An 11,939-nucleotide genomic window follows, 5' to 3' on the forward strand; every position below is an offset into this window, starting at 1 on the left:
ATCATTCCGTATGTATTTGCTCCCTCTGCTCTTCTCCTAGAGTTGCACTGTTCAGCATGGTAGACACTAGCTACATGTGGCTACTGAGCACTAGAAATTTGACTACTACAAAATGTGATGTACGATAATTGTAAAATGCACACTGAATATTCAAGACTTAGTGAGAAACAAAAAATGTAGAATAATGAATAACTTATTTGTATTGTTTATGTGATGAAGTGATTAGATACTGCAGGTCAAACACATAGTAAAAAAAAAACAAAAAAAGAAGACACATACTAATGTGTTTATACTGTTCACCATGTTGAAATGATAGCACTGCAGCAAAGACAATCACTCTCAGCATTCCTATGGCATACCTCCGTGGAAGACCCAACTGATACAATAAAGCAAAGGAAAGCACTAAAAGGCACACAGATTGGAAAGGAAGTCATCAAAAAACTGTCCCTATTTACTGACACGATGGCTATGTATAAAATTTCCAGGAATTTATCAAAAACTTCCTAGAACTAAGGAGTGAGTGTACCTAGGTTGCTGTATATCAGGTTGATATTAAACATAGGTCAAGTGTACTTTTATATGCAGTCCTCCCTTTGCACAGTTCTGATATGCAGGAAGGTCATTTACCGTGATTTAGTTAAATGACACCAGTCCCTTCACAGTATGGGTCCAATTTCAGTTACCATGGTAAACTAACTCTCAGTAGTTACATAAAGACCACACTTTGCTGCTGGCTTTTCAGTCCACAAATCGCTACTGAAATTACAGACGAGAATCATGATCAGTGGCCAGTCGTGCCACTTCTTTCAAATTCTGTTTGTGTCACTCCACAAATCACTATTTAAATAATAGATAAGCATCAGGATCAGTGACCAGTCATGCCACTTTTCTTTTAAAATCTCACCGTGTTTGGTCACTGAGTATCTATTATTTATTTCATGCATCGACAGCCAAGAATGAAGCTGAGTCTCCCCCTTGTCTCCCAGTGAACTACTCATGTGACATTTTGCCGAAGAATTGGATAGTTTAAAAAGGGAATTGGCTAACAAAGAGAAAAGCAGGCAAGCAAATGACAAGAAATGATGCTGGAAGCAGAAACTGGAAAACGATCTTGATAGAAAGGATTAAGATATCCCAGTGAAAGTGGCACTTGCAAAAAAGTTTACACTACAGGATTCCTTGGAGATATTCATGACACAGAAAGAACAAAGAATAAAATGATGGAAGCTGATCAACACTTAAAACTGAGAAACAAAATATGCCAAGTCACGGGAAAAAATATGTCTACTCCATATCACAATTAATAAGATGAGACGAAGGCAAGAACTGTTCATACTACTCTTGCTTTTTTTTTTTTTTTCCCCATGAGAAATTCTAGATTTAGTTTTATTTGGAATGTCACCACCTTCTGCGGTATAATATATGGTATAATTAAGTTTAGAATGTGAATGCTTTATTAATATTTGAAGATATTTTCATGTTTTGAGCACTTTTCTGAAAGAATAGCTTCTATTTTAGTGAATAGTAGTGGACAAAGCCAGAATTGATGTTTTCTGTAACATTAAACTGGTATTGGTAGAAGCAGTTAAATTCAAGTTCCTTGACTCTGGTTGCAAGACTTTCTCTAAATTACTGTGACTTTGTAAAATATTCTTAATTTGAATTTTCTTGTTAATCCAATAGTCATATACACTGATCTTAAGTAAAATTTGTATGTGGCGGCCGGACATGGTGGCTCACGCCCGTAATCCCAGCACTTTGGAAGGCTGAGGCGGGTGGATCACCTGAGATCAGGAGTTCGAGACCAGCCTGGCCAACATGGTGAAACTTCGTCTCTACTTTAAAAAAAAAAAAAAAAAAATTAGTCAGGTGTGGTGGCGGGCGCCTGTAGTCCCAGCTATTTGGGAGGCTGAGGCAAGACAATTGCTTGACCCCGGGAGGTGGAGGTTGCAGTAAGCCAAGATCGTACCATTGCACTCCAGCCTGGGGGACAAAGTGAAACTCTATCTCCAAAAAAAGAAAAAATCGTATGTGACTAGTTATTAATTGTTCATTTCACTTTCACTGACATTTCTGCTTTCACTTCACAGTGCTTTAAAAATATGACCTGTTGGATTTCTACTTTCATGAAGTTAATGGTTAATGTCATTTTTAGACCTAAAACTTTTTCTTTATTAAAAATCTTCATGTGTTTTTAAATTTTATTTTAAGTTCCGGGATACATATGCCCGACAAGTAGGTTTGCTACATAGGTAAACGCATGTCATGGTGGTTTGCTGCACCTATCGGCCCATCACCCAGGTATTAAGCCCCCCATGCATTAGCTATTTATTCTGATGCTCTCCCTTCCTCCCGCCCCCCTGAAAGGCCCCATTGTGTGTTGTTCCCCTCCCCGTGTCCCTGTGTTCTCATTGTTCAGCTCCCCCTTTTAAGTGAGAACATGTGGTGTTTGATTTTTCAGTTCCTGTGTTACTTTGCTGAGGATAACGGCTTCCAGATCCATCCATGTCCCTGCAAAGGACATGATCTTGTTCCTTTTGTGGCTACATAGTATTCTCTGGTGTATATGTACCGCATTGTATTTATCCAGTCTATTGTTGATGGCCATTTGGGTTGATTCATTGTCTTTGGTATTCTGAATAGGGCAGCAATGAACATACGTGTGCATGTATCTTTATAATAGTATGATTTATATTTCTTTGAGTAGACACCCAGTAATGAGATTGCTGGGTCAAATGGTATTTCTGATACTATGTCTTTGAGGAATTGCCACACTGTCTTCCACAATGGTTGGACTAATTTGCACTTCCACCAACAGTGTAAAAGCGATCCCATTTCTCCACAGCCTCACCAGCATCTGTTGTTTCATGACTTTATAAAAAAAAAAAAATCACCGTTCTGACTGGCATGAGATAGTATCTCATATTGGTTTTGACTTTCATTTCTCTAATGATCAGTGATGCTGAGCTTTTTTTCATATGTTTGTTGGCCGCATAAATGTCTTCTTTAGAAAAGTGTCTGTTCATGTCCTTTGCCCACTTTTTAATGGGGTTGTTTGTTTTTTCTTGTAAATATCTTTAAGTTCCTTGTCGATTCTGGATATTAGACCTTTGGCAGATGGATAGATTGCAAGCATTTCCTCCCAGTCTGTAGGTCGTCTGTTCTCTCTGATGATAGTTTCTTTCACTGTGCAGAAGCTCTCTAGTTTAACTAGATCCCCTTTGTCAATTTTTGCTTTTGTTGCAATTGCTTTTGATATTTTTGCCATGACGTCTTTGCCCGTGCCTATGTTCTGAATGGCACTGGCTAGATTTTCTTCCAGGGTTTTTATAGTTTCAGGTTTTACATTTAAGTCTTTAATCCATCTTGAATTAATTTTTGTATAAGGTGTAAATAAGGGGTCTGGTTTCAATTTTCTACATGTGGCTAGCCAGTTCTCCCAGCACTATTTAGTAAATGGGGAATCCTTACCTCATTGCTTCTTTCTGTCGTGTTCGTCAAAGATCAGATGGCTGTAGATGTGCGGTCTTATTTATGAGATCTCTATTCTGTTCCATTGGTCTATGTGTCTGTTTTTGTACTGGTACCATGCTGTTTCAATGGCAAGTGCTGCAAATAGAACAAAAGGGACTGTCGCTCATTGTTGGTGGAAATATAAAATGGCCCAGACACTTTGATATACAATTTGGCAGTTTTGCATAAAATTAAAGGTACACTTACACAGCAATCCCACTCCAGGGTATTTACCCAAGAGGAATGAAAACCTTTTTTTCCCAGAAAAACCTGCAAGCAAGTCTTTCTTAGTTTGCTAAAAACTGGAAACATCCCCAATGCGCATTAACTGGGGAATGGATGAACAAACTGTGGTGTGTACACACAATGAAACACTACTGGACAGCAAGACAGGTTCTAAGTACTGATAACATAATATGCGTGCCACAGAATGGATGGCTCTCAAATCCGTTATGCTGACTGAAAGAAGACATACTCAAAATTCTACATACGATGCCATTTATTTGGCTTTATAGAAAAGGGAAAACCAGAGAGACAGAACAAATCAATCAGTGGTTCTCCTGGGCTGTAGAAGATCATCTTTAAAAGGGCATGAGGGCACTTTATGGAGGTTTGGACGTGTCCAAGATCTTAATTCTTGGGTTGATCACGTGGTTGCGTGCTTTTGTCAAAAGGCACAGAATCACGTCCTGAAAAAGGGAAAACGTCGCCCTGTATCTCAAAACTCTGCACCTTGTTACTTTGTAACAATTTTGTCTATAGCTAAATAGAAAGCTGAGACTAAGAAAGGTCAAGTATCGTGAAGTAAAGAGAGGTTTTATTAGCAATAGCAAAGAGTTGGACTTCAAGTTCTGTGTCCCTTTCATTTGTTTTTAAATTTTATTTATTTATTTTTTAATTTGACCAAAAATTGTATATATTTATGGGGTACAATGTGATACTTTGAAAAGTGTACGTATACATTTAGAAAGATTAACTCAAACTAATTAATATGTCCATCATCTCACCTACTTATCACATTTTATTCTGAGACTATCTAAAATCTACTTTTAAAGCAATTGATATATATGATACACTATTACTAACTCTTCTCACTATGCTGTGCAATCAATCACCAAAACATTCCTGCTGTCTAACTGTGCTCCAGTCCCAAATCCTCAGCAGTAAATGCCCCTGTCTCTCCTCGGTGAAAGACTCTTGAGTCATAAAGTAGTCTTAGTGTAGTCCTCTCTGGGGCTTAGTTGTCCCACATGTTTCCTGCCATCCACCAGAACCTCTCGGCCCGTAGAGAGTCTTCTGAACTTGAGAAGCGGCAGGATTATGAGAGCCCAGCATGTCATACACCTGCTTGCTCATTGCCCCTTCTCTCACCTTGGCCCTCTTGTCTTTGATTAGCAATGCCATCTCAACATTGGGCATCATGAACATAACTCTTCTGGCCTGTCACAGAAATGAAGCAAATGAAGTGACAGTTGAAATATATATATATGTATATATATATATATATATATATATATATATATACACCAGACGTAAGTCAAACCGTTTAAACTGTTACTTTTGTATTAGTGTCATACAAAACAGGCGGTAAGACAACAACCATTATTTGGAATAAAGAAGGCCACCATGTCGTCATGATAGAACGTTTATCAAAGAACCAAAAAGGCTGAACTTACATGCACTCAAAAACATAGCTGAGAAATATATAAAACACAATGTTCAGAGTTATAGGAAAGTTGCCTCAATAAAATATAAAAGTGCACTATTTTCGAGTGGGGGCAGTTCCAAGAAGTAGCAAGATCCAGGGAGTGGCCATGAGCATGGCAGTCAAATGAGAGTCAAAGTCAAGTTGACAGGACCATTAAAATAGAAGAGGTCTTGCAACCATGGGGCTTGGAATCAGACTGGTTTTCTACACGAACATTGAAATCATCCAGGATTGTGACAAGATTAGGTATAGAAACTCTGAATGAGACGTAAAAGTCTTTGACCAAAAGACCAATACGTTGTTTTTATTTTAGAAAACCACCTTTGTAAGATGTCTAGAATGGCCATAAAGTTGTATGTGTATTGGCCGGGGATATTTAAACGACAACTAACAGAAAGTGCAAGTCTCACTGGCTTATCCAATAAGGAAAGACATTTGTTCATATAACTGAGAGTTCTGAGGCAGGGTGGGTTTCATGGTTAACTGAGCCAGTAATTGAAAGATGTAAAGATCCAGGCTAAATCTTGACCCAACCACTGTTGGATTGGACATTGGATTATTGGATTAGATTAGACCAACTCTGGGCACACTCTTGGAGCTAAGAAAGTGGCCATATATCCCCAAGCACATGACTGTATTGGGAGGAGATACACTGATGGAGGCCCGAGCCCTATCAGGAAGGTGAAGAACGTATATTGTGTAGGTAAACAAAAATGTCACCTGCAGGCACAGACTCAAATCATATATACCACGATGAGCGTAGTAACCACAATATTCAAGTCCTTCTTGTTTCCAAATAGAGTGACTCTCCGGGTAACAAAGACAGATACTTTTGTTCAGGAGCTACCTATATTGAATTCATGAACAGGCAGTTACAAAGCATGAGGGTTCTCCCCTGTGCGGTGTATATTTTGGAAGAACCTCCAGAGGCATCCATTGTGGGAAATCCCATATTAATTCTTTTTCAACTCGTCAGCAAAGTTTTCTATTCAGTGCTGTCCTGAGATGATGTTGTGTCAGGAGAATTTGACTAGTGGTAAATGAATTATTCATATTTACTGTTAAGTTTTATCTTTCCGTAAACACCGGCACAGACTTCGTAAAGATATTGAAGATCCTCGGATTTCAGTACGGAACAATCTTAAGAATTGTGAGATTTAAGAATCCCATAATGGATGCCTCTTGAGGTTCCCCAGGTCTTTAGAAGAAAGTCAGACCTGGCCGGGAGTGGTGGCTCACCCCTGTAATCCCAGCACTTTGGGAGGCTGAGGTGGGTGGATCATGAGGTCAGGAGATCGAGATCATCCTGGCTAACATGGTGAAAACCTGTCTCTACTAAAAATACAGAAAATCAGCCAGGTGTGGTGAGACACGCCTGTAGCCCCTGCTACTTGGAAGGCTGAGGCAGGAGAATCGCTTGAACTGGGAGGCAGAGGTTGCAGTGAGCAGAGACTGCGCCACTTCTCTCCAGCCTGGGCGGCAGAATGAGACTCCATCTCACCAAAAACCAAACCAAACCAAACCAAACCAAACCAAAACAAAACAAAACGTGGCCTCGATCACGTCAGGGTCAGCACCTGAGACTTCGGTTACCACCTGCAGAAGTCTGACCTGCAGATCCTGACTCAACGACGGATGAATGAATACACTCTCACACCATTACAGTGATACAAGTGGGCTAGGGATGGCCGCTGGCTGCTTTCAGAGGGTAAAATGCAACCAATCAACCCAGACCCTGTGTTCATTCACACTTTTATTCCCTCAAGATTTTACAACAGAGGTTCTTTTCTGTTCTTTTTTTTTTTTTATTGCATTTTAGGTTTTGGGGTACATGTGATGAACATGCAAGATTGTTGCATAGGTACACACTTGGCAGTGTGGTTTGCTGCCCTCCGTCCAGTTAACACACTTGTGGATAATTAACATGGCTAAAATAGTGGTTATACAAATGCTATAAGCTTTAGGTTCCAGGGCCCAGAGTAAACACGATTAACAGGTAATTTCCCTTTGATCTCCCACTGAGAAGGCTATCTAGCACAAAGTTAACAGGAGTAAACAGAGTGGAGACCAAGGGGTGTGGGGTAAAGCCTTTGATTACCGTCTATCTCCTTCCTGTGCTAATGTTAACGAGGTGGCTGCCTTCAGCCTGCCTCAGTAAAATCTTTTGGCTTTCCAAAAGGTTTGAAACTACAATCTATAACTTTCCCTAAATAGTTTCCATAATATTTTGCCGCCACCCTGAGTCAATAGCAACAAAAAAGAATTAAGTCAGACTCATATAATGTACCAAAGTTAAAGAACAAACTTTTCCTCCAATACATGCATTTATTCATGCTTTAAAAAGAATGTTTCCATGACAATACCAAATATGTATATGAAAAGAAAATTAAAAATAAGGTAATCACCCAATCCACACATATGCAGATTTAAAAATTAATTATCCATCTATAAATGGAAGCTCTTAATAAAGACGTTGTGGTATCACATAGACAAGGTATGTAATGTGCTTTTTGCTCATGTTTTGCCTTAGCCTTCATCTACACTGTCAAATGAGCTTAATCGTGTTCATTGGTTCATTATTTGCTAACTCCTTGATTGATTTAGCGGATTGAGCAATCTGACCAGTGAGTCATTCTATAACTGTTGATAAACTATGTGATGTTTAAAATCCAAAGATTAAAAAAATAAAACAAACATTAAATATTCTGCATTTTTCCACAGGATCTAATCACTGATAATAATTTATCAGTGATAAGCTGATCACAAGAAACAAAGGCTAAACTTTCCATACACCAAAAAGAAAACAATGTGGCTGACTATATTTTTTAGAGGATCTGACAATATTTTCCAAGAGAGTATTTAGAACTATTTCTTGAATTGCAAAATATGGTTGCCTTGAGCAGATAACAAGAAGAAGCAATCTGGGAAATTTAAACTTCTCTCCTTTTAATACATTAGAAATCTTTGAATCATAATGCCTCTTTTTGTTTTCTAATGGTCTTCACAGTGGATGGGGTTTCCACGTTGTACCAGAGAGCTGCATCATCACGAATGGCACTGCTCTTGAGTAAACACCCTCTATGGAATCCCCACCTTTTCACTCCTCTCCAACCTTTGCCTGAAAAAAGTTTTCATTGTAGATGTAATTTTGTATTTGTATGTTGTGGTGGTCCTCAAAAAGTGAGCCTATTACCTAGAGCTGTTGAATTTTACCTTGCATTGAGGGGTTGACATATTGAGCAATTTCCCAGCGAGCACTATCTGCAACTGCTTCCCTTTTTTTTTTCCCATTGCTTGGCACTGACGTAAAGTTATTTCTAGCGACGTTAATGAGTTCCACAAAGGAACACAGAAAAATATATGTTGAATCCAATGCCCATAATGACAGAGTCCCAGCTTATGCTTTCCCTTGTATGCTGTTGCTAGGTAAGTCATTTTACTTTCTGAAAGGTAATTTACACAGGACATCTAGTTCAGGTGTACGTATCTGTGTTCAAACCAAAAACATTAGAGTATTTATGTTTAATTTAACAATGTCACAACCGTTCTGATACTTAGGGGAGTTCCAAGTAAGTTCCAGAAAGGGAGTTCCGGTACTCCCCTTTCTCTCTTTTCTGTGTTAGGTAAAGCTACTCCTCCGAAAGCCACGAGCACAGATCTCCAAAACGTCCACCACAGAACAAAAAGGTCAAAGAAGAGAAAGTTGTTCCCGCTAAATCTTGCCATATCACATGCAAGAGAAATGGCTTCTCAACCTGCCTCACCTAAGTAAACACGGCGCCTAATAAATTCAGTGCCCAAACTGGACCCCAGACATATGAATCTTTGTCCATAGAGTTACCTTCCCCCACTGTCTGTGTATACTAGAGCGCCTACAGACTTCCATTGGTGTAACTAAAAAAAAAAAAAAAAAAAAAAAAAAAATCTGAACAAACTCCTGATAATCATCTCAGAGAAAGGGTTAATGATATGAGTATCAAGTCTGATGGGAGCAAAATATGACTTAAAGTAAGAGTTATAATTAGGATTTGTCTTTTGGTGAAATAATTTGACCATAATCACCATCAATACTGCGTAAGTTCCAGTTGAGCATAGGTGGGCTAGACAAAATTCGGCTGTGCCTTTTACTGGTGATCCGTTCATCTGTATGTAATGATAGGAACTGGGGTCGGGGCAGATACCAGGTCTTGAAGTAGGCTTCCATCCTGTGACTGTGTATAGATACTGCCTAAATCCAACTTGAAGTTTCATCGTAGGTTCTTTCATAAATAGGTGGCCCCATTTTATATCCTTTATTTACATGTGTCCCATAAGTAATTTTCCAGAATTATCCGAGACCCACTGATTTGCACTTCCTAGTCCTTCCTTCCAAATGTCATGATTTCCTTTGATAACCTTAGAACCACAAACACAGCCTGTTGTCCTCAGTAGTATATTCCACTTTAAGTGTGGTGGAAAATTTGGTCTGTTGAGTTTTCTTCTGCTTATTTATGTAGCCAGGCCACAGGGTGGGAACCTAGCAGAGTAATCCCAACGCTTGGATAGCACTGTTTGCCTCTGCAAGCAAACCAGAAAGACTCCACTCCACCAAATTTATTTTGGTTATGCTGATGAAGCCACAGTTTCCCACACAAATCAGCAAAAATGGGGTTTGTGAAATTGCGATTAACAACCACCACCACCACTGCAATGTGTACTCTCCTTCCCTTTTCTCTGTCCTTTCTGGGGAGACACAGGCAGAATAATGAAACGGTAAAATCTAATTATAATTCAGATTCCACAAATTCAGAATTGTTGTAGTTCAGGCAAGAGCCAGTTATGATGTTTTAAACGTGCTGATATTTCTCTTTTCAGTGATTTTTATAAGAAGGAAATGTTTTCAACTAACCTCAAGCATTTTATACTGTCTTTTATATACACATATTTTATATATTAATAGTAGGTTTATATGTATACGTTTAACTGCGTCTCCTGAGGTCCCTAATTAGATTCAGCATTGACTGGTGCTATTTACTAATAATACTTGAAATTACTTAGTTGGCATTTCAAAGAGAACATCCAAGATCTCAACGCTTCAGTAACGGGGTCTGGCTTCCAGTTTGTGTGAATTAATAAGGCTGAACTAAAATTAATTCCGCTTGGAAAACCCGGGGGCAGTCAGAAGAGTCTAGTGCCATACTGCCTGGGGGAGACAGCTGGCCTGCCACCTACAATGTCTGTGACCTCTTAGGCAAGTGATTTAATGCCTCTGTGCTTCAATTTCCTCATCTGTAAAATTCTGTTATAGTTCCTACTCCATAGAGTTAGCACTCTTAAATGCGTTAACCTTTGGAGTGTGTGGCACATACTAATCACTATACGCATTTTCTTTTTCAAGTAGACAACTCAAATTCATTAGGTTTGCCTTAATTTCGTTTGCACCTGGATGAAATTAAGTCAACAGTGCTGACCTGTACGGACGGCTTAGGCTCTTGCAGTAGTGTTTACAATTACGGTTTTAGTGAGGATCTTTTTCACTGTAAAGTATTAAATTTCATGTTTGTTAGAAACAAAACACATAAAATATATTATGGAAGGATAGAGGGACCGGGCACGGTGGCTCATGCCTGTAATCCCAGCACTTTGGCAGGCCAAGGTGGAGCATCACCTGAGGTCAGGAGTTCAAGACCAACGTGGCCAACGTGGTGAAAGCCCATCTCCACTGGGAAAAAAAAAAAAAATGCAAAAATTAGCCAGGCATGTTGGCCGGTGCCCGCAATCCCAGCTACTCGGGAGGCTGAGGCAGGAGAATCACTTGAACCGAGGAGGTAGAGGTTGCAGTGAGCCAGGATTGCAGCATTGCACTCAAGCCTGGGCGACAAGAGCGAAACTCCGTCTCAAACAAACAAACAAACAAACAGGGATGGGTGTAGAGAAAGCTCAAGTTTGTCTGCTGTGGAAGGTTATCTGGAGGTACCACCATCTCAGAAATGTGAGCATTATCAGAGCTCTGGGATTCATGAACATAATGGTCTCCTGAAACATGCAGATTAGGAGAACTCTACAGTGGTTGCATTCTACTGTCAGGCAGTTGACTCAAGCTGACCCACCGCTCCTAGGTACTTGAGCCTTGCTGCATCGTAAGGCTGCAGGTCACGTAGATGCTGCCATCACGCAAATACTACAATTATGAGACCTACTGGTAGAGCCCTCCTGGTCATATCAGCACCAAGGGCTCTAAAACTTTGAGGTCATGTGGTCTCTCTTGTCATGTCGCTGCTACGGTCATGTGGTGGGTCCAGCTCTTCCAGTCACTAGAGTATGGTGGACTCCTGAACCGTGTTGCTCACATGGATTCTTCCCTCATGTGGCCGTTACTGGCTACCACCATGTGGAAGTCTCAGCCCTCGAAGTCATGTAGATGACCTACTGCTCAGGGGCATGTGGATGCTATGGTCATGCACAGTGTTCCCACCCACTCCTCCCCACGGCCACAGAGTCAGGCTCATTCCTCTCTGTCATGGAAAGATTGTGAGCTGCCAAACTCTGCGGATCTGTGTGTGGGCAGCCAAGCGGCTCCTATCATCATGTGGCAGGCAAAACCCTTGCGGTCACGTGAGCAGCGCAACTAACCAATGTCTGTCGTACGCGTAGCTCCTGTGATCACGTGACATTCCACGCCCTTGCAGTCACGCGAAGATTGAACTCTCGCTAGTCTTGTCAGAGACGTACTTCTGGC

This window comes from Saimiri boliviensis, chromosome X (assembly GCF_048565385.1).
Source record: "Saimiri boliviensis isolate mSaiBol1 chromosome X, mSaiBol1.pri, whole genome shotgun sequence".
Lineage (NCBI taxonomy): Eukaryota > Metazoa > Chordata > Mammalia > Primates > Cebidae > Saimiri > Saimiri boliviensis.